The following is a 20,913-nucleotide window of genomic DNA, read 5'->3' as shown; positions in this document are numbered from 1 at the left end:
AGGATGAGCGTTGTTTTTTCAACATGACATGAATTAGGACTTGCATCGACAATAATTGAATGATATTGTCTTTCTGTTCCAAGAGGGCAGTTCTACATGATGGGCAGAACTAGAAATAAATTCCATTCAGAATATCCCTTGACATATTGCACTTTTAAGCATTCCAGTTTAACAAGAACTGGATCATAGTCATATAACAGCTGCAATATTCCGATGAAATTTCCATCATATGGACTCCAGTTCTGTGAGAAGCCAAAGCCAAGCTTCTTTGACTAAAAAATGTCACATCAATAACATGTGAGTTACCACGTAAGGCATGTAAGGTGGCTATTCCATGGATGAAAGAACATTACCTCTACTTACAAGCATCAGCATGGTCAATTTCTCTCTTCTACATCATTTCATTTCTTCACTTGCACCATTCTTCCACGACAAGTGCACACAAATAGATTTCATTTTGTGTTTACTCTCGAATGCAAAATACTTGCCGCATATTTTGTGTAAAATCGCGCTGTGAGGGAATTAGAAGTGAATGTTGTTGGCAATCTTACCGTATTATTACGAAGTTTCATAGCTGTTCAAGTACACAATTGTTGAGGAAATGTTTTGGTACGATTCCCAACAATATTTAAACAAAGCACATTTTCGACTCCATCGCAAGGTGGCTTTAGGTTACCACACAGGAAAAATTCAATATTAAAATTTAAATGTGACTGTATGCAGTTGCTCTTTAAGCAACATTAAAATGATGGAACGAAGTAAAAAGAAAGAGCTAGTTTGGCTGTGCTGGCACCGGGTGAATGTTCTTTTGTTTATTAGATGACAAGATTTGTTTTACAATTGCAGTCCCATATTTCCCAACTGAGCATCCTGGAGTATCCAAACCCTTCAGAGACTTGTATTCCCTCCCCCCCCCCCCTTCCCCACCTGCATGACACCTGTGTCTAATTTACAATGTGATCATACAAACTGTCAACGGACGTATTCTGTATGGAAGATGGCATTCCGGTCAACGGAAAACCTTACCAACGATGACGTCAGGGTATCTATGAAACGAGGCAGTGTTTGCTGGGTAGCCCCCACATCCAGAACCGCCCTGTACACTGTCACAGACAGTGCAGTATGGCATGGAGAAGGTGCCTACCAAACTCTGCGGTAGACGGCCAGAGAAAGAAAGGAAGCAGGGCAGTCGCAAAATGATTTGGCGCGATGGCTTACTGTGCATCGTTCTGTTGTTTCTCGGAAGTGGCGACAGTGAATACAGATCGGAACTGTATCCCGGACCCGAACAGAGCCGACCACTTGCGACTTCAGAAGTGAGGACTGTTATTCGGCTGTAAGAGTACGACAGTATCGCAACTGGTATGCGAGCTCGCAGCAGCCACTGGAATTTTTGTACCTAGGCAAACAGTGTGCAGAAGGCTTCAGCAGAGTGGACGTCATTGTCAGAACTACTGTATGTTTACCTCTGACGCATCTTAACAGAAGGAAACGTCTGCAGTGGAGTCATAGACATGCCACCTGGGCTGTCCAACAGTGGGCCAATGTTTTCATAGATGAGACCCGACTTAGACTGGAGTGTGATTTTCAATGAATTCGCATCTGGAGGGAACGTGGAACACGATTTCTGGATCAAAACCTAGTGGAAAGAGACCTATATCGAGGAGGGTCCCTAATGGTGTGGGCAGGGATTACGTTGACCACTAACCACTGTTCATGAAATTGTATGGGTGAATCGGTAAGGTTTAACTGTCATGTACCGTGACGAGATCTTGGGACATCATTTGCGGTTGTTGCGAGGTGCTGTGGGCCCAAACCTCATATTGACGGACGGTAATGCTCCTCAGAGCATGGGTGGTTGGTGTTTTCTTGGAAACTGAAGACATTGCGGTCATGGCGTGGCCTGCTCACTCTTCCGATCTGAATGCCTTAGAGCACGTCTGGGATGCGGCTTTAATCACGACGGCATCCACCAACCACTCTCCAAGACTGCGAGAAACTCTGCAGGAAGAATAGGCGTTATTGGCTCAACACTAGATTGAGGACAGAATTCACAGCATGCCCGTCATTGTAAGGCTTGTAATGCTGGCAAAGGTGGTCACACTCCATACTGAGCACATCAACCGGTTGTCGGAATGTGTGTGCAAATCCGTGAAGTTGGAAAACACGAAGAACATATTGGTCTACCGTTATGCGTGTTGTAGTTTATGTTCTGCCTTCTTTACATTGTTTCTACCTTATTATCATCTGTTTATAGTGTTTAGAGGAAAATTTCCATTGTTGCTTTAATTTTGGACACCAATCTGTTCGTATGTGCTAACAATCCAAATCCGGTTTCGCGATCTCTATCTCGGGATGTCTTAACGCAGTTGGATTGCACCTTCTTCCAGGTCTCTTCCAAATAAAATTATTTTCCTTGTCGTTTTTGAACAGTGTATTCGTAATTACTAGCTGAAATTTATTACAGAACCCAATCTTTTTCTCAACGCTACCAAGAAAAAAAAAATGTTGTACCGCATGTCTTCTACTCCTCCCTTACTAAAATCTTCCACTCACATGAAAATTACAACACGTATTGAACTATCCATTCTATGTCCTCATACGATTTCTCTTGTTCCTAATATTCTGCTTGAAACGTCGGGATGTCTATCTGAACCATTGCCGTTGGTTTGATGTCAGTTCTGACTGGAATAATTCCATCACCGAATTGTTCACAGTTACTCGCTTTCAGACTGATGTTGCTATTCATAATGAATCTCTTTCTTTGTACCATTTTTCGCTTCAGTTGATATTGGCACATGTTTCCAATTCATTATACGGACTCCGTCATACCTAGGCTGCGCCTTTACATTTCCCTTATTAGACCCAAATTTCATTCAGACGTCTGTCATTTAGCTTTCCAACTCTTAGAATATTACGCATTCATAGGTTGTTCAGCGTGTTTCACGTGGTTACCTCTTTTTTGCAATAGCCTCCCAGATAGCCGAATGGAGGACAAAGTGGGACTTCTTTGGCAATGGAGACTAACAGTTTTTCCATTACAGATGTTCTGTGGATACACAAGATGTGTGTTTCACGAAGTCGTTTCTAGTATCTTCTATTCCTCATATCTGTTATCGCTGCTGAATCATTTGCCTTTAAGGGACAGTTCCCCATCCTAGGAGCAAGCGCTTGCCGAGAAACTTCTGTCCCCTCGTCCACCCTCTTTTACGAGGTCGTTGGCGTGGGTGACTCACTATCCCGGGAATCTTCGGCAGTCATTAAAGGTTATGTCTACTCGCAATTGAAGTTTGGCTGGAACTTGACCGGGACTAGGTTAATAGTCAAAGATAAGATGCTTCCCTATACCATATTTTACGACTATTATTATTAAAACAATTGGCGCCTGGGCTGTCTTTTTGTGCTGTGTTGGTGACCACGAATAACAGTATGTGATACTGAAAGTAGCTGCGTAACAACCTGTATCAGGTGCTCTATGTGGCGTTTTTATGTCTCCGAGGCGCACGGAACAAAATGCTGCAATCTATAAAGGAGTGGTACATGCTATAAAGTGATTTGGAGGTCTATCTATGTGAGTGGAACATCCAGACGAAAAGCTCATTGTCATAAAACAGAACAGTTGTAAACGTCAAACTACGTGCAAGTTTGCTTATGTTTCAGTCTGCGGTTTGATCTGCATCTGGAGTGCATAAAATGAAGCGGATCGAGTATATGATGCGTAGCCTTCTGTTACCTTAGTCGTTGTGGTTGTCCTCAGATGGCTGGTTTGATGCAGTTGTCAAATGTTAATCTAGTAGTAGTGTTTTTGTTCATCCGCGGAAGACTTTTACAGTGACAAAAAAGTGATGTGGTACCCATTTGACCTCTTTTTTTCCCTGTGTAGTGGAGCAACTAAGTGACACACACTCAAGAAGTCCCTGGAAGTATGCTGCACAAATATTGAGCCGTGCTGACTATAGCCGCCCATAAATGCGGAAGGGTTGCCGGTGCAGGATTTTGTGCACAAACTCTCGATTACGTCCTATAAATGTTCGACGAGACTCAGTGATTTGGGTGAACGAATCATTCGCTCGCATTGTCCAGAATGTTCTTCAAATCAATCGCAAACAATTGTGGCCCGCTCATCTGCCACATTGTCATTCATACGAATTCCATCGTTGTTTGGGAACATTAAGTACAAGAATGGCTCAGGTGGTCTCCAGGTAGCCGAACACAACCACTTCCAGTCAATTATCGTATAACATCCACGATATATTACGATTACGAGTGGAATATGAACGTGTGGAAAATTACGTAACTCAATAACATTCAATTATGTAATTATTTCTTAAAAAGATAATTATGCAAAACAGAAACAATACTTGTTTCACATTCTTCGTTAATCTGTGTCATTCTTTTCTTTTGTTTTGTACCCTTTTGTCGTCTTCTGATGTACGTCGCCGACGCAAGACGCGAATCGATTCGAGATCTGTTGAATGATAAACATTTAATGTAAAATTAATTTACTTTTATGTTCATTTGCTGGTAGAAAGAAATGGGGCCAAATGCGTTAAAACTATTTATGATTAATTATTGATAATTCACTTCCTCTTAATTATAATTTTCTATTAATTGTTTTATCATAGCTGCAAGAAGCGCAGCCATTGTTAGTTGCGATAATATACCAACTTCCTCTGTACTTCTAATTGAAAATAGTATGGGTTTGTGTTAAACTAATTTCCAAAACAATTTAATAATTTTTTTATTGGTGGCTTCAATTTAAATGATTATTTATTGAAAGGAAAATCTTAATTAAAAAGAAATCCTCTAGCTTTTGTTGGCCGCCATCTTAACTTTTATTACAGCGGCAAATTTAAATTACTTGAAACTGCGAACAATATTCCGATGTGTAAGAAATAAATGTGCACCGGTGGTACTTAACTTTCTAAAAGAAAAAAATTATCGAATCAGATTGCATTCTCTAAGAACAGTGGTGATGGTATTTATTGTTGAACAAGATTTCATTGCTGATGTATGAGGCCAAAATTAAACTACGCACGAATCATGGAGAAAAATATTTCTGGCAGCATACGCCAGTGTTGCGTGCGGGTTGTATTCTGTGGTTCCTTTTCATGATCAATTTGCTAAGAATAATTAAATCTATCTAAGATAAAAATTATAAAAGCTCTGATGTACGATCTGTGATTTTAGTGATATGAACACAACTTACAGTCAACAATATTACATTACGTCAGGTGGAACTCATGTCTAATTTGAACACAATAATTATCCGGGAGAAGTTGTAATATGAATAATGCATTGTACATGTGTGTAATATGGTCAGTATCATTTCCAAAATCAAATCAAGGCAACAGCTAAAGAAAAAAAAACAGTGAATTCAAACCGCAGAATACCATAGAGTATTGTATATCCATATTCATTGCATTTGTCCATGTTGGTGATACACAATAACCGCCACAACCGGTTCAGATTGACCAGAGGACCCAGTCCACTCCATTTAAACACTCCTCACGCGATTATGGAGCCCAGAAAAATTTGCATAGTTCCTTGTTGACAAGTTGGGCCCAGGGCATTGTGTGTCGTGTGCCACACTAAGCCTACGATCAGCTCTTAACTGCTGCAATTGGGACTATTCTGCCGAGGCCACGGATTTTCAGTCGCCAAAGGTCCAAACGGTATGGTCACACGAGTCCAGCAGTGGTGTTGCAGGCGGCATCGTGCTGTTAGCAAAGGTATTCGCGTCGGCCGTCTGCTACCTTAGCCAATTAACGCCAAATTTCGCAGCACTGTCCTAACGCATAGGTTCGCCGTACGTCACAATTGATTTGTTATTTCACGCAGTGTTGCTTGTCTGTGAGCACTGACAACTCTACGGAAACGCCGCTGCTGGTAGTATTTATGTGAAGGCTGTTTACCACTGCGTTGTCCGTGCTGAGAGGTAATGCTTGGAATTTGCTATTCTTGGCAGACTCTTGACACTATCTCGGAATAGTGAATTTTTAACAATATTTGTTCATAGTTCATTTAAATTTTTATAATTTTTTGTTTTAAAATTTTCGCATTATGATATGCATTGAAACTTCCTGGCAGATTAAAACTGTGTGCCCGACTGAGACTCGAACTCGGGACTTTTGCCTTTCGCGGGCAAGTGCTCTACCATCTGAGTTACCGAAGCACTACTCACGCCCGGTACTCAGAGCTTTACTTCTGTCAGTATCTCGCCTCTTACCTTCCAAACTTTACAGAAGCTCTCCTGCGCACTTTCTAGACCACTCCTGAAAGAAAGGAGGATATTGCGGAGACATGGCTTAGCCACAGCCTGGGGAATGTTTCCACAATGAGATTTTCACTCTGCAGTGGAGTGTGCGCTGATATGAAACTTCCTGCATTTTCTGTATAAGAACACTAAAGTGTACAATACTGGAGACTTAAATTCTTTGTATTGTATGTGAGTAATGTATGTAAATAGTATGTTAATTGTCTTATGTTAAATAATTTTCTGATGACCTTTTGTATTTAAAAATATTCTTTTCTACAAATTGTTCGTATTAATGTAAATTTGACGATTTAAGAAATGGTCACGCTTACAACAATATAAGAAATAGGTGCTACGTGAAAGCCAGTGATGTTTTGTTTCAAACTAAAGTGGCTCTGGGGAGTGGTAAAGGTGGCAAGGGCGAACTGGCGGGCTACGTAGAGCAATCGCAGGATGTAAGACGCACAGTCTGTAGGCAGCAGTGACTGAGGCAACACGTTTGTAGAGCAGGAGAAGCTTTTCCTGCAAATTAGCACAAAATGCCTCGGATGGAGACTGCAAACTGCTTAAGGCATAACTGCGAGTTGAGCTACTGTATGTGGAACCGAACGACAAGACGACAAATTGAGCCCATACAGCAAGAGACTTGCAGGCCGTACTGTGGGTAGTGCAGCCGCCATAATTGTTCGCCACGGACAAGCCTACAGCCACCACGTAAGACTTTTTTATATTAATATACTTTTGTACAGCGTGAAACATTAAATTAAACTCCGTTTAAATAATCATTCTTTAACTTCAAAGAAAGTGGTTCATCCTGTCATTTCATCCTAATCTTACACCTATATAGTGTTCCTTCCTGGTGTTTGGTGACTCCGAGTATCCTAATTTACAGACTTATTAAGGGTCAAGTTAATATAAAATTGAAAATCGTTGTGTGTTTTCTCGACTATGTCAGAGTGTTATAGTAAAAGTTTGCTTACCTTAAATTCAATGAGAGTGCAGCCAAGTTACTTGAATCTGGTAAATGACTATACAGAGTTAGTTCAAAGAACAGATTTAGAAAGTAAATTCCAGTAAGAAAGATGTTTTCTTGAAGTGAAATGATTAGTATAAAAATGTGTGCTTTATTATCTACGTATTTTAGTATCTAAGTTTATTATAGAAAATGATTTTCTGTATGTTCTCCTGAACAAATTGTTTTTAGCTTCCCTGAAGTTAACTACTGGGCTTTTTGTCCTTTTTAAACGTAATGTATAAGGGTGTAGTGTCTGCTTTTCCAATACTTCTCTGTTTCATTGCCTGGATAGGCTGGTGACCATTAGTACATATTTGAACCTCTAAATGAATTAGGACCTGAGTTGTCCTAGTTTCAGTATACTTTTCATACTGCGTTTCTGTTTAACTGCTGGATAAAATCCTAGGAAAAGAAATAGTCTGATTTACTTACCCATTAAACACATCACACAGTTAAATCCTGTAACAAAGGGTAACTCTATTGATTGGCTTTTCCCACTAACAGGAATGTGCTTCCATAGTGTACATTATTTGGAAACTAAACTAAATGTTTGGGAGAGGGTTATACGTGGGTTTTCCCGTAACACGATTTTTGTTCTGTTGGGGTATAGTATACGTGACAACATAGACAAAGGTTTTTCTGTTATTTAGGTAAAGGCATAGTAAATTGCAATAGTATGGGGATAGGGTTATAAATTCCCAAAGATTTCTGAAATGGAATGCCCCATGCGTTTAGCTCTACCATTCCGCGTCCAAAGTCTACCCGTCGTGTGGCCGTAATCACGTTGGACACCTTTTCACACGAATCTACTGAGTTACAGCTCTGCCAGACGACTGCTCTTTTATACCTTGGGTACGCAACGCTAATGCCATCTGTGTAACTCTCTCTCCCGCCCCCTCTCCTCCTCCCTCCTCCCCCCCCCCCCCCCATGACTTTCGTCACCTTATTTGCCGTGGTAGTAGAGTTTAAGACCAAAAAGAAATATATATACAGAACCTTAAATACAAATATTAAAAGCGCGGCTCAGATAATCGGCCGCAGCCTTACAACAGAAATCACGCCATCATTTCTGATAATTTAGGGCAACCACGAAGAAACAAGATAGTCTGATTATTCCTAGTATATGATATACTTATTTATACATTGTTGATGTAGACAGATTAGTAGTTCCCTGTACCGATCACTGTGTATATAAACACACACACACACACACACACACACACACACACATTTTGTAATCTAACAGTACGTGAACTACCATCAAACTTCAGGATCATCATGTTTTTACCCATTCTATGTACCGAAAATTCTCTTTTGCTTGAAAACCTGAGTCTTACAATGAGAGATGTTGAGCTCATAAATAGTATACGTTTTTAGTAAAATGCGTTGCAGACGTATGATGTGAACATTTCCACGCAAGGAAAAAAAAACGAGTAATAATGCGAAATTGTGCTGCGAAATGATATTTCAATATTGTTATTTAGTTGTGTTACGTCTTTTACCAAACCTCTGCTCTGTTTCTAAGGAATTATTAAGTACATAGAAGGTAAAATTCAGTTTTCGCAGCTTTAAGGAGCCTACCGACAACTGTGGCCTCTGATGCACATAATGATTCCGGTAAACTAACGTTTTTGTAATGCCGCTATTCCGCATTGTGTGATGTTACTAATTTGTTAACAGTGGTTCCGCGTGGTTCTGAATACCTTTTGAAGTTTCAAGGCTCTTTCTAGGTTCGCCCTATTGTTCAACCCTAATGGCAGTATAAACCCTCCAAGGTATTGGAAAGAGTGTACCTGTAAAATCGTCTCATATTCCATGTTCAGTGGCAATTTCTTTGCTGTTACGGTGCACTTTTTCCAAGTAATGGGTTTTGCCATATCTGGTGCCCTATCTTTGATGTTACTTTCTGCAGTTTTTCTATAGCGTATTTTGTTTACAAATATTAAAATTAACATCCGTTTTCTTACAGAATTTCCTAGCATTATTCCTTTTACTTTTTTCCATTATCTTTCAACCTGCTTGTTTTATTCAGCCCCTTGTCTCCCTCTACAAATTATCTCGTACAGCACACACACACACACACACACACACACACACACACACACACCGAGGGGACCAGCCCGGCGGTGAAGAGAGCAGAACCAAAGAACAGGCTTAGGAATGAATGTCGTACCTAGTGTTCGTGAGACACGAGGAAGCGACGTTCTATGGTGAAGTACTAGTGAAAAGAACCACATCCGAGATGCAGGACTGAAATATAAACTGATCGATAGGGAACTGCAATACTCCTTGTGTTGCAATTCATCTTTTTATGCTGCTCCTAATTTCATGTCTGTAATTGTTTTATTCCGTTCGTATAGATTTTGCTCTCTAGACGTACACCACACAGACGGTAACATTTCAAAATTTCGCTCCATTCTTCTGTACAAAACTCCGCTTTATTCTCCCTACCACAGCGTCTCAAAGACGCGACACATGAACTGGATTGCTCCACAACCGATGTGATATCGTACACATTATGACGTCTTATCACATGTGTGGACTACAGTGATAACGTATCATTGTGCTTCACATCCTTCTCACTTATTTAAACCGACCAGAAGATGTGCTACAGCTTAACGACACCAGTTATCGTTGCGGCAAAAGTGTGGCTGACTAACGATGGACATTACAATAAGCTGATATTCTACCACAGAATCAGTTTCAGATATCCACCATGGGACTACAAATGGAGCAAATGACTGAAATAAGTTTGACAACAGTCGAATAAATTATTTTAGGTACTACGAGGTACGGTGATTGTAAAGTTTAAAGATCACACATCAATAAAAGCTAGTGGTCGTTGACTGTAGGTGAGCTAGCTGGACAGCTAGATGTTGAATACTGACTAGATACATCCGAACAGGATGTTCAATTATGCTATCTAGGAAGTAGTAAACATAAAGAAGGATCCTGCAAGAAATATACAGTAACAAGACAAGAGTAAGGCAAAAAAGCTTTCTATATAGAGGAATAGGTAACAACATACAAAAAATTTGTTTTGGACAGAAAAGGATTCTTGGGAAGATGTGTTTGGATCAGATGCCAATATGGTCGTGTACCGTTGACAAATAGTGAAATATCGTAAGGGTTTGGGGTATGGTTTTATAGAATTATGTTGGATATGAGATGCATTGATCGAGTAAGCAACGACGTTGATAGAAAATAATGAAGAGGAAAGATAAAATAGTTCTGCACGTCTGATATTCCTGAGATCTGCAACTGAACAGGTAGTGGGAGAAAAGAATGGTAGTAGATATGAGCATATCGTCGATGATACAGGATGCGATTTGTCGTGTGTCTTCTGTCTGGTTTGATGTGGCCTCCAACGAATTCCTCTTATGTGACAACCTCGTCATTCCAGAGTAGCACTTGTGACCTACGTTCTCAATTGTTTGCTGGATGTATTCCAATCCCTGTCTTCTTGCGCGGGTGGAGGAGGCTCTGCTTGCAGCGACTAAGCGCACCCGACTGCGAATCTTGTCTCACGTCGGTACGAATCAGAGCTAGCATTTTGCAGAATCGTTCCTGGTATCTATTGTGGTTCTCTGGTTTGGAGCTGAGTTGAGAGGCTCGAATGATTCTGTAACGATCTTGTATGAGGATATCTATAACCCAGTGGAGAACTAGAATCTACTGTTCACCAACAGGTTCGACCTCCGATTCAGGTAGCGTAGAACAGCGAATTAGTTATTTCAAGGCTGTTACATCACTGCTTAATACCGCTGTAAATAGGAATGTAAAGAACGGTAGGAAGACATTTCTGTTTAGTTAGAGCGATAGTAAGTAGTGTCAGATTATCTGAGTAGTCTCAAACATCGAAAATATCCGGCATCGATGGACAAAGTTCAAGAGTATTCTACAATATACCTTAGTTAATGTGCCGAGCAAAGTTGTGAGGGATGGGAAGGCCCATTATGGTTCGATAGCTGTGTTACAAAGTTCCTACGAAAGCATAGAGAGATTCACTTTTAATTTAAGCTTAGCGAAAGCCTCACAGACAAGCAGACACTGAAGGAAGCCACAGTTTGCGTAAGGAGAGCCACGGGTAGTGTTGTAAAACTGCCACTGGATACCGTAGATTACCGTAAGTTGGTGTTCACTACGGTAGCTTTCCTAGCAGCTTTGGTTAATTAAGATTGTATCCGAGGTACCTGTACATCGGGTGTGTTGTATACCTATCGGTCGTACCTGGCAACGATCTTTTTCTTCTCGCGTACGATCAGTGTCGTACTAGATTCCCCTAAAAAATCGGAGGCGGTGAATCATCTAGAAATTGAGAGAGGATATGTAAATAGCTGGATAACCTAAGGAACATTTTCGTTCTGCATAGTTAACCTTCTGTCAATGAATAATTAACTGTATTTAAAGCAAAATTGAAATTGTGAACGTTTAATTCAGGTTTTATTCAAAAATTGTTAATGTTTAACGTGAAACACAGGGATGCTGTAGTAAAAATAAAAGGTGAAATTAAACAACAAAAAACTTTAAAGAAAAACGTATTAAAAGTCGCTTCAATACTGTCCCTCGTGGAAAACAACGTTTGTGTTATTCATCAACATCTTGCGCATATATCAGTAAGAAGAAACTCCTGCCTTTGATCACGACGAACGTTCTACTGAGTGCGAAACAACGTAAAAAATAAATGTTCCGGTTACATAAAAGCGCTGAAGTTACGCGATCAACTAATTTTTATCACTTATAAAATTCAATTTATGTTCCTAAAGATATAAAATTCACAATGAACTGGCACTGGAAGAGTTGTGTGCAGAAGAAGGAACCTCACGGAAACAAAAAAGCCGTCTGTCCCCCGATTCTGTGTTAAACATTCATGTATATTTCTTTCCTACCACTGCTACCTGTACTATCGTTAGTCATACCATTTACTACCGAACCGTAGTTTTGGTAGAGCGGCACACTAGGCTCACGTGAAGCATTCAGCCTAATTCGAAAGTAAAATTGTATCTACCGACTTGACAGAAAATCATAAAAACCTTAGATCTTTTGTTAAATCAGTGACCGAATGGGAACGATCTGTTTAGACACCGAAACAGGACGACAGAGAGAAGGCCGAAACACTAAGCTTTTTCCAAAACTGTTTCACTGGGGAAGATCGTACTGTGGTTCCTCCTCAAAGTCGTCATACGAACGTCGAAACGACAGACATCTAAGTGAGTGACCACAGGAAAGGAAAGCTAATGGAAGCGCTCAACAGAGCAAAGGATATCGATACGGGTTTCCGAAGCTCATGCAAAAAAACTCTCCTCCTAGAATCGGCGAGGGCGAAGCGTTCCTAGTACTGCAAAAAGGTGTAAGTCGCTCCCAATTCCTGGAAGGTTCGTAGAACAAACGCACGAAACTATAGGCTTTCATCTCTGATACCAGCCTGTAGAATAATTTTGGAATATATTTTACGTTCGCTTATTATGACATTCCTAGAGACTGAAAAACTGTGAGAATCAACATGGATTCCAGAAACAAATATCGCGCGAAACTCTGCTAGCTGAGTTTCTAGGCTGCTTCTCATACCAGCTAGAGACATGTCATGCTTGTTCTGCATATCATTTCGATATTTACAAGTCACATGCAAGTTATAGATGATATCACACAGAAGAATGTCTATAGAGTGGCATTGAGATGATGCACGTACGTAGACGAACGACAAATGAGAATTTGTACCAAGGCCAGGATTCAAACCGGGATTCTCAGTAGGCAGATACTCTAACTGCTACACCACACTGACTGCACCGCCTGCGCCAGCACGCCTCCCTCCTTAATACGAATTCCCATTCGGGTCTCAGGCCACTTCATATTGCCCTGAACTCAAACAGCATTGGACAGGTGCTCCAACTGTACTGCAATACCACTTCAGCATCGAACGAAATGGGAGATCCTGCTTCAAATGAAGACAAGGTGGCTTTAATCAGATGAAGCTATATTGTTCAGAGGCCTTTTCAAGTCGCCATTATTTATGATGTGAGCAGACTGAAGTGACGAATGAGAATTTGTACCAAGGCTGGGACTCGAGTTCAGGTCACCTGTTTATTAGGCACATGCGCTAACCACTACACCATCGTAGCACGGTGGCTTTGTACCACTACACGGACTAACCTAGCACAATTCGTAATGCGGAGGGCGACGTGCTATGGAAGAGAATTCAGTCCTGTAAAGCGCTGTGCCACTGTGTTCGTTGTCTCATTTGATTACGTACACATCGTTAATCTAACAAGGGAAACATAACACAGATTAGTTACCAATTTCGGCCATTGTTTGTAGTGTTGTAGTACCTGCATATTTGGCTTCAATAAGTGTTGCTCTACTTCGATGCGGCTCTGAATCGTTTTCCAGAAATCGAGATTCAAAGTTTTAGTAGCATGCTGTCCATACGACAGCGCTAGTGGTCGAATGGCGATGTTAGTGCAACCGTTAAGAAATGCACTGAAACGATTGCAGATTGCTTCTACCCCATTGCAGAAGCAGAGAAAATGGTCATCCTCTCCTTGGTAATGCACCTGTTGACTGCTCCTGCATTTGTGTCTCTTTTGAAATACGCGTAGTTTGCGTCACTCTACATTTATGAATGCTCCTTCCGTTTCAGTATTAAATAAGAGTATCTTTCTGTATCATTACTTGTATTAAATATCAAATTTGCGTGCCAGAAACCAGCATTCGTAAGTTGTTCTTGGTTAAAGTCGGTACCGTCTCTTCTCATACTCCAGTGAGAGATACCACTACAAACGCTGTCGGCCTACCAACGACTACGAAGAATTTTGTGTGTAAGAACTATATTTCAATAAATTTTTAATTGGGGAGGGGAAGGTGTCAGTGGAAGAAGGGGGCTAACTTTTAATGTATTGAGAATTTACCTGTCGTGGGTTCAGATGCACTAGATGCCGGCAACTAGTCATTCCTTTTGAAGTGCTAGAAAGTATATACAGACTACCTGCAACGTTTTGTCTTACAATATTTATGTTTTGTTTGAGAACAGTGCCCTGCCGAAGTGACAGTCATGAAATCTGTAATCAGGTTAAGCGATAGGTGTTTATTAAGATGTTAATGGCATGAGTCGTCCCTTTTTGATGAGAGGGGTGTAAATCCTGATTACGCACCAGGATACACATCGTATGTTCAAAAAACCGCATGTGTGGTGTAGCATTATATTGCCACTAGTCTAACTCCAAAATGTTTAGACGAAGCATTTGTGAAAATGTGGAAGGAGTTCTTTGTTGTTAGCAGTATACAAATTTGATCTGCATCTATATTACTATATATATAGACAAGTCGTCCAACTTTTTTACCAAAATTCTAAGGGTACAAGGTAGACTTCGTCCAAAATTTTACACGATACTCTAAAAAACATTAACTTATGTAAATTTTTAAACGAAAATGTAGATCAACCACAAGAAAGCATGCTGTGCAGTTACAGCAGGTGGTTTGGATACCTTCCTCGCAGTCTATTTCAACCACCGTTTCTTCCACATTCACCGTGTTTCTCCCAAAAGTCATCAGGAGCATTTTGTCTGGTATTTCGGCACACGTTTGCAATTTCGTTTTTGCAGAGAGCAGTTTGATTCAGCCCAACAAATGTAGCTCATCAGGTCTTTCATGCGACGACCAGTGTCGACGGAAAGCGCCGGTTTGTTTGCCGTTTCAAACAAAGCACTTTCTAAAGAGAATTGTTGGTTTTCTCAGATTAAACCAGTGCGAATTTTTTTCTCGGTATAAATTACCAGGGACAGTAAAACTCGTAGGATATCCAGTGCTCCCACAATGACAGCACCGCAATGACTGATACCATCTAGCGCGCATCGGTGCTGAGTCTATCCTGGTTCACTGTTTATTCTTCTGCTTTACTGTCGCTACTGAATACCGGGCTAGGCTAATTTGCGAGCGTTGTAGCGAATGGGCGCACAATTCGGATTGATAAATAATTTTGTTTGTAACGGGAAACAAATCGACGTTATCAGTTAACTCTGGTCGTCGCATGAAAGACGTTATGGGCGGTATTTGTCTACGTTGACTTCAGATACAGTCTGCGAAAACTAAATTGTAAATATCTTCCGAAAAAAAAGAGAGAAAATGCGCCTGACAACTCTCAGGAGAGAGACCTGGTATATTCTCTCCCCTTATATATATATAAACAAAATGGTATACACAACACTTTGCTGTATTTTTTCTTTCTTGCTGTCTGTTTTACAGATGACAGGGAAAGTTGCATATACGGCTTATATGTATGCGATTAGATTATTACTCTAGGATATGAATTGTCCATAACCTTGTAATCCTACCCATTCGCAGATTAAAACTATGCGACAAGCTGTCACTGGAGCTGCTATCCTCAGTGATCGATCAGCTGGATCTCTATCCCATTCCCTTTATACTAATAATCCCAGCCGATTTTCCCTTTGTTTTCAAGTGACTAATTCTCAGTCAAGGATTTGTTTGCAACAACAATACTAGGCAAGTCTCTAGTTCAGAGAGAGGGGTAAGAGGGAGACAAGGAAGCGAGAGGAAATTAACAGTGGGAGGGGGGGGTGGAGAAAGATATGGCCAGAGTGTTCGTGCAACACACACGGGCACGGCGTATGGACAGAGAGGTGGAAAGAGGTTATGCACAAAGACAAAAGGGAGGGGGAGGAACAAAGATATGGGGAGTGGGGGGGGGGGGAGGAAATTGGCAGAGAGAATAGGGGAAGGGGTTTAGGATGTATATCCAATTCTCATATGTTTAGGCAATTGCGAAGCATTGCTGAGTTCGCTAGTGTAATATACACAAGCAGGAATCAACGAATGCCTGTATTGTTGCAACCACTGGCTCGTTTCGCCTCTTAACAAAAAAAAAATCTGTAAGAAACGTATGATTGCGTACCCTTCCGCGGACAGACCCAGTTGACAAATTTTCCTGTCATACCGTGTATGAATGTAAAAAAAACTATACTGGAGAAATCAACGTTCCAGGCACGGTTAGAAGTACAAATGAGACCCAGAAGAATGCCTCTGTGACCGTGGCCGAAACGTTCGTTTTATCCAGATTTTTACAATATGACGAGATACAATAATCTCAGATAATTTCTATAATAAACGTGTTCGAGGAATACACTTGTTTCGGCTCTAACGCAAAACATTGTGAGTTACCACTATTTTCATCTTGTATTCCTCTACAAACGTTCGTGTGTATTTACTTTGAGGAAGGAGCACAATCTACATCCACCGGAAGATTGAGTGGGAACCAAGTGAGATTGTCAATGAAGGTCAAGCGTCAAGTCAAAGACATTTTAGATTTTTCATTACAAAAGTGAGTCAGATAGGCAATTGCTACTACTATACAGGTAGCAACAAAATATAGTGCAAGGCAGTCTATCAACAAAAAGTAAGTTGTTTACTGCATACTCCCCATGAATCTTTACTATTTCGAAAGTGTTAAAGTCAATAATGGAGAAGAAAATGAAAATTCGAGATTGCATTAATAGAATTTTGACTACACCAGACAAAAGCTCAGTTTCTTCCGGAGTTCTACGCATGTGAGGAGTTTTGATCCTCTAGTATTGTTTTCTAATGCAAATGGAACCGAACACAAAGATCGGAAGCACTTCATTATTAAGCCAGTAACTTTAAAAACTGGTTATTTCGTGAATAATACTCTTTTTATTCTTTCCTATGTTTAGCGACATCTGTACACTAATCTGATTTAAGATAGTAAAAATCATCTACTTGTTCTCGAAACTTTTCTAGGTACTTTTTGATGAGATATGTCAACCAACAATAGCGGGACAACGTTACAAATAACTTTCTAGTACTTATTGGCAATCTTCATACTCGTGTGACAGGTTACGTAGGTTAAAAAGAGTGTAACAATTCGTAGAAAAAGTTACAAATAGTCCCTTTGTGATTTGCGATAACCAGATTTAATCAAACATAGAGCACACAAAAACTAAAAACTATGTTCTCATGAGTTGTAGCACTTTCTTCCGCCGTCCTTTACAATTCACGCACGAATGTACTCATAAGAAATGTTTATTTTATCACGACTAAAATATCTCGATTAGACCTCGTCAGGATTACACACTATGACTCATTATTGGTCTTTTCCATAGAAATATGATTTTCTGTTCGAACGAAGTGTTTGATGGAACATTAGAAAAAAATTCCTATACTCGAAAGCATCAAATGTCTAGTCTACCACATTAAACTGTTGGACGGTTAGTGCTCTCGTATGATCAACATGATCATTGAGGTCTGAACTTTGGTTTCCCAATAATTGTTTACAAGTACATTATACCAGAACAGCATTTGTCACATGCGTGTGTACTACAACCGTGTGAAAGATGATCAAAACCGGTAACCCATTGCCTGTATGCATTCCTTGTAAGCATGTTAAGGAAAGGACACTGTACCGACAAGGAGGGCAATCGTCACCAGGAACACCCATACATTACTGTCTGCAGGATGGACACCGAATAAACGCGGTAAACATTAACGATTGTACGGAGCGTTAATTGTAACAGGTAACACTCTGCTGGGTGATAAACGTAGCCCTTGTGGTACTTACCGCGGAGGCTGCTGGTCTGCTAATCTGGTGCTAGTTTGGAGACGAGGCAACGACTGACGGCTTGACTGATAGTCGCTCCTATATCTCTGGCAGCCGAGTCACGTGCTCGCTCGCCAATCTGTCCCATTTGCTCTCGTCACGTCTTCACTCCGGAGTGCGCCGTGCTCCGTATGTCAAACACACATCTGGGGTCCAGACAGGAGACCGCGAAATAGTAATTCAGAAACCTGGCATTTAAAAACCCTTCTTCGCAGTAACATAGTACTACAGTGCCACCGAATTATCTCCTCGTTCTGTAATATTGCAGTAAGCATGACGTACTGTGCGCAGCAAGCAGTATAAGAAAAAGGGAACAGTAATTTGGACAAGGAATTAAATATCTGGGAGAAGAAATAAAAAGTATAAATCTTGTATAGGAAGAGCAAAAAAAAAAAAAAAAACAAGATACAGTCTTTTTATTTCATTGATGACTAGTTTCCAGTTACCAGAGACGTGAAGTTAAAATTGTCCAATAAGCAGTTGCAGAAAGTGAGTGCCTATTACAGGATACAGAGCATATTGAACCGGGGTATATTTACCAAAACATGCAACACATTTTTCCGTGATAGCATGCGAACGTTAAGACTGTTCATGCTCTTACACGAAAGTCAAGATTTTTATGAACAATAGCAGGATAAACGTACATTTAATGGTCAACTTCCTAGGCAGCCAAAAAAAAAAATAAAATCCTCGGGTAGTAGGCGCCCTGTCATAACGCAGGGAATTCCTTTGTTGCAGTTTGCAATCATTAAAAATAGAACAACTACTTGGCTTGCACCATACTGCAGCTCCTTAAAATTTTCCAGAGCAGCAGGACATTTAAAACCAATAAACAGCCCGCCCGCCGGAGGTTCGAGTCCTCCCTCGGGCATGGGTGTGTGCGTTGTCCTTAGCTTTAAGTTAGTATAAGTAGTGTGTAAGTCTAGGGACCGATGACTTCAGTAGTTTGGTCCCTTAGGAATTCACACACATTTGAACATTTTTGCAATAAACAGCACACCACAGGAGCGCCATATGTGAGGCAGCCAAACAAAAGCCGTAGGCTGTAGCGACACATAACGTCAACATCAACATTTTAAACCATAAAATAGTGTGGAAAGGAACCAAATCAGTAAGGCGTTAAAAATCGTCATCACGTTTAGAATTAAATCATCCTCTTAAAACATTTAGCCATACACGAACATAACAGAATGTATAACCATTAAAACTTTTGCCGGCCGGAGTAGCCGTGCGGTTCTAGGCGCTACAGTCTGGAACCGAACGACCGCTACGGTCGCAGTTTCAAATCCTGCCGCGGGCATGGATGTGTGTGATGTTCTTAGGTTAGTTAGGTTTAATTAGTTCTGATGACCTCAGAAGTTAAGTCTCATAGTGCTCAGAGCTATTTATTACAACTTTCATGAAATTAACACTCCATCGTTACACACAAACCATTCCGTCTACAGGCCACAAGTGGCCCATCGGGACCATCCGACCGCCGTGTCATCCTCAAGGAAGATGCGGATAGGAGGGGCATAGGGTCAGCACACCGCTCTTCCGGTCGTTATGAAGGTATTCTTGACCGAAGCCGCTACTATTCGGTCGAGTAGCTCCTCAATTGGCATCACGAGGCTAAGTGCACCCCGAAAAATGGCAACAGCGCATGGAGGCCTGGATGGTCACCCACCCAAGTGCTGACCACGCCCGACAGCGCTTAACTTCGGTGGTCTCACGGGAACCGGTGTATCAACTGCGGCAAGACCGTTCCCTATTACACACAAGATTTAAGACGGAAGGTTGTATCTTAAACTGTCCCTATTTTGTATTAAATAGCTATGTCATATTGTCATGCACTATTATAGGTCCTAGTATTTGGTACAAATTAAGACACAACCTAGCGTTTTAACTTCTGTTTGCACCATTCAAGTGTCGATTTCAAAAAAAGTTTTTGTAGTTGCCAATTGATGGACTGTTTTGTTTGTCTGGTAGGTATGTCGTGGTACAGTATGCTCTGTACCCTGTAATAGGCACTAAATTTCTGCAACTGTTTGTTGCACAAATTGTAATTTTAACTGTCTGTCTCATAAGATGATTGGAAAATAATTCCAGGTAACCCGAAACTAGGCATCAATTAAATAAAAAAAAACTGTATCTTGCAGCTTTGGCTCTTCCTATACTAAACTGGTTAACACGAGTTGCTGTTCCGTTATTAACCCAGTTTGCAGGTAACCAATAAAAAGTCGAATATTTGCCGAAAGCACTTTAATTCCGTCAGAGACGACCCAGGGCTTAATTCAGTTGAACGTTACGTACAGCATCTTAAAGAAATTTCGACTGATGATCATCAACAAAACTAAGACAATGCGACATACTCGAATTAATTCGGGCGTTGCTGAGGCGAATTACATAGGAAATGGTACGCTAAAAGCAGTAAATAGGTATTGTTTCTTAGGCATCAAAATGACGATGGCTGAAATAGAAAAATCATCAATTGCAGACTGGCAACAGCAAGAAAAGAGTTTTTTTAAAAATATGTATGTTTTAACTTTTAATTATTACGTACTATAAGATAAACACCCCAGAACGGTTTTCTTTCTGTATGTGAAGGCTAATCTCGGGAAGTGCTATAGGGATTTCGATACGGGTTTCACTAGTCGATGAACCGATTCACAAATAACGTCTGTGAGCATAATTTATTTAAGCTATGCGTGCAAAGCGGCACGAGTCACTAGTATAAATTTAAGTATTAGGAGACCTTTTCTGAAAGCATTTGTTGGCTGTAGAAATGAACCGTGGATGATAATCGGTACAGATAAAAAGGGAACACACGCCTTTGCAATATGGGGTAGATAATGAAAGTTACTAAATCGAATTCTAGGTAGGGGGTGGGGGGGGGGGTGGGAGGGATTTGGAAATTTGTGGCAAGGTCTTATGGGGCCAAACTGCTGAGGTCATCGGTCCCTAAGCCTACACACTACTTAATCTAACTTAAACTAAAAGGTCTTATGGGGCCAAACTGCTGAGGTCATCGGTCCC

General features: G+C 40.7%; 1 protein-coding gene and 1 pseudogene across 1 annotated transcript in view; both read right to left on the bottom strand.

Annotated features, from left to right (window-relative positions):
- Window positions 1–18,075, bottom strand: part of LOC126284069 (alpha-tocopherol transfer protein-like) — a 131,575-nt gene extending 113,500 nt beyond the window's left edge. The window contains exon 1 of the mRNA XM_049982698.1: window positions 17,860–18,075. The gene's annotated coding sequence lies outside the window, so the exon portion shown is untranslated. The remainder of the gene's footprint in view (window positions 1–17,859) is intronic.
- Window positions 18,076–19,528: 1,453 nt separating this feature from the next.
- LOC126285543 (5S ribosomal RNA) lies at window positions 19,529–19,646 on the bottom strand (annotated as a pseudogene).
- Between the last annotated feature and the right edge of the window lie 1,267 nt (window positions 19,647–20,913).

The sequence above is a fragment of the Schistocerca gregaria genome, chromosome 8, assembly GCF_023897955.1.
Source record: "Schistocerca gregaria isolate iqSchGreg1 chromosome 8, iqSchGreg1.2, whole genome shotgun sequence".
Classification (NCBI taxonomy): Eukaryota; Metazoa; Arthropoda; class Insecta; order Orthoptera; family Acrididae; genus Schistocerca; species Schistocerca gregaria.
This window is presented reverse-complemented; position numbering and strand designations above follow the sequence as displayed.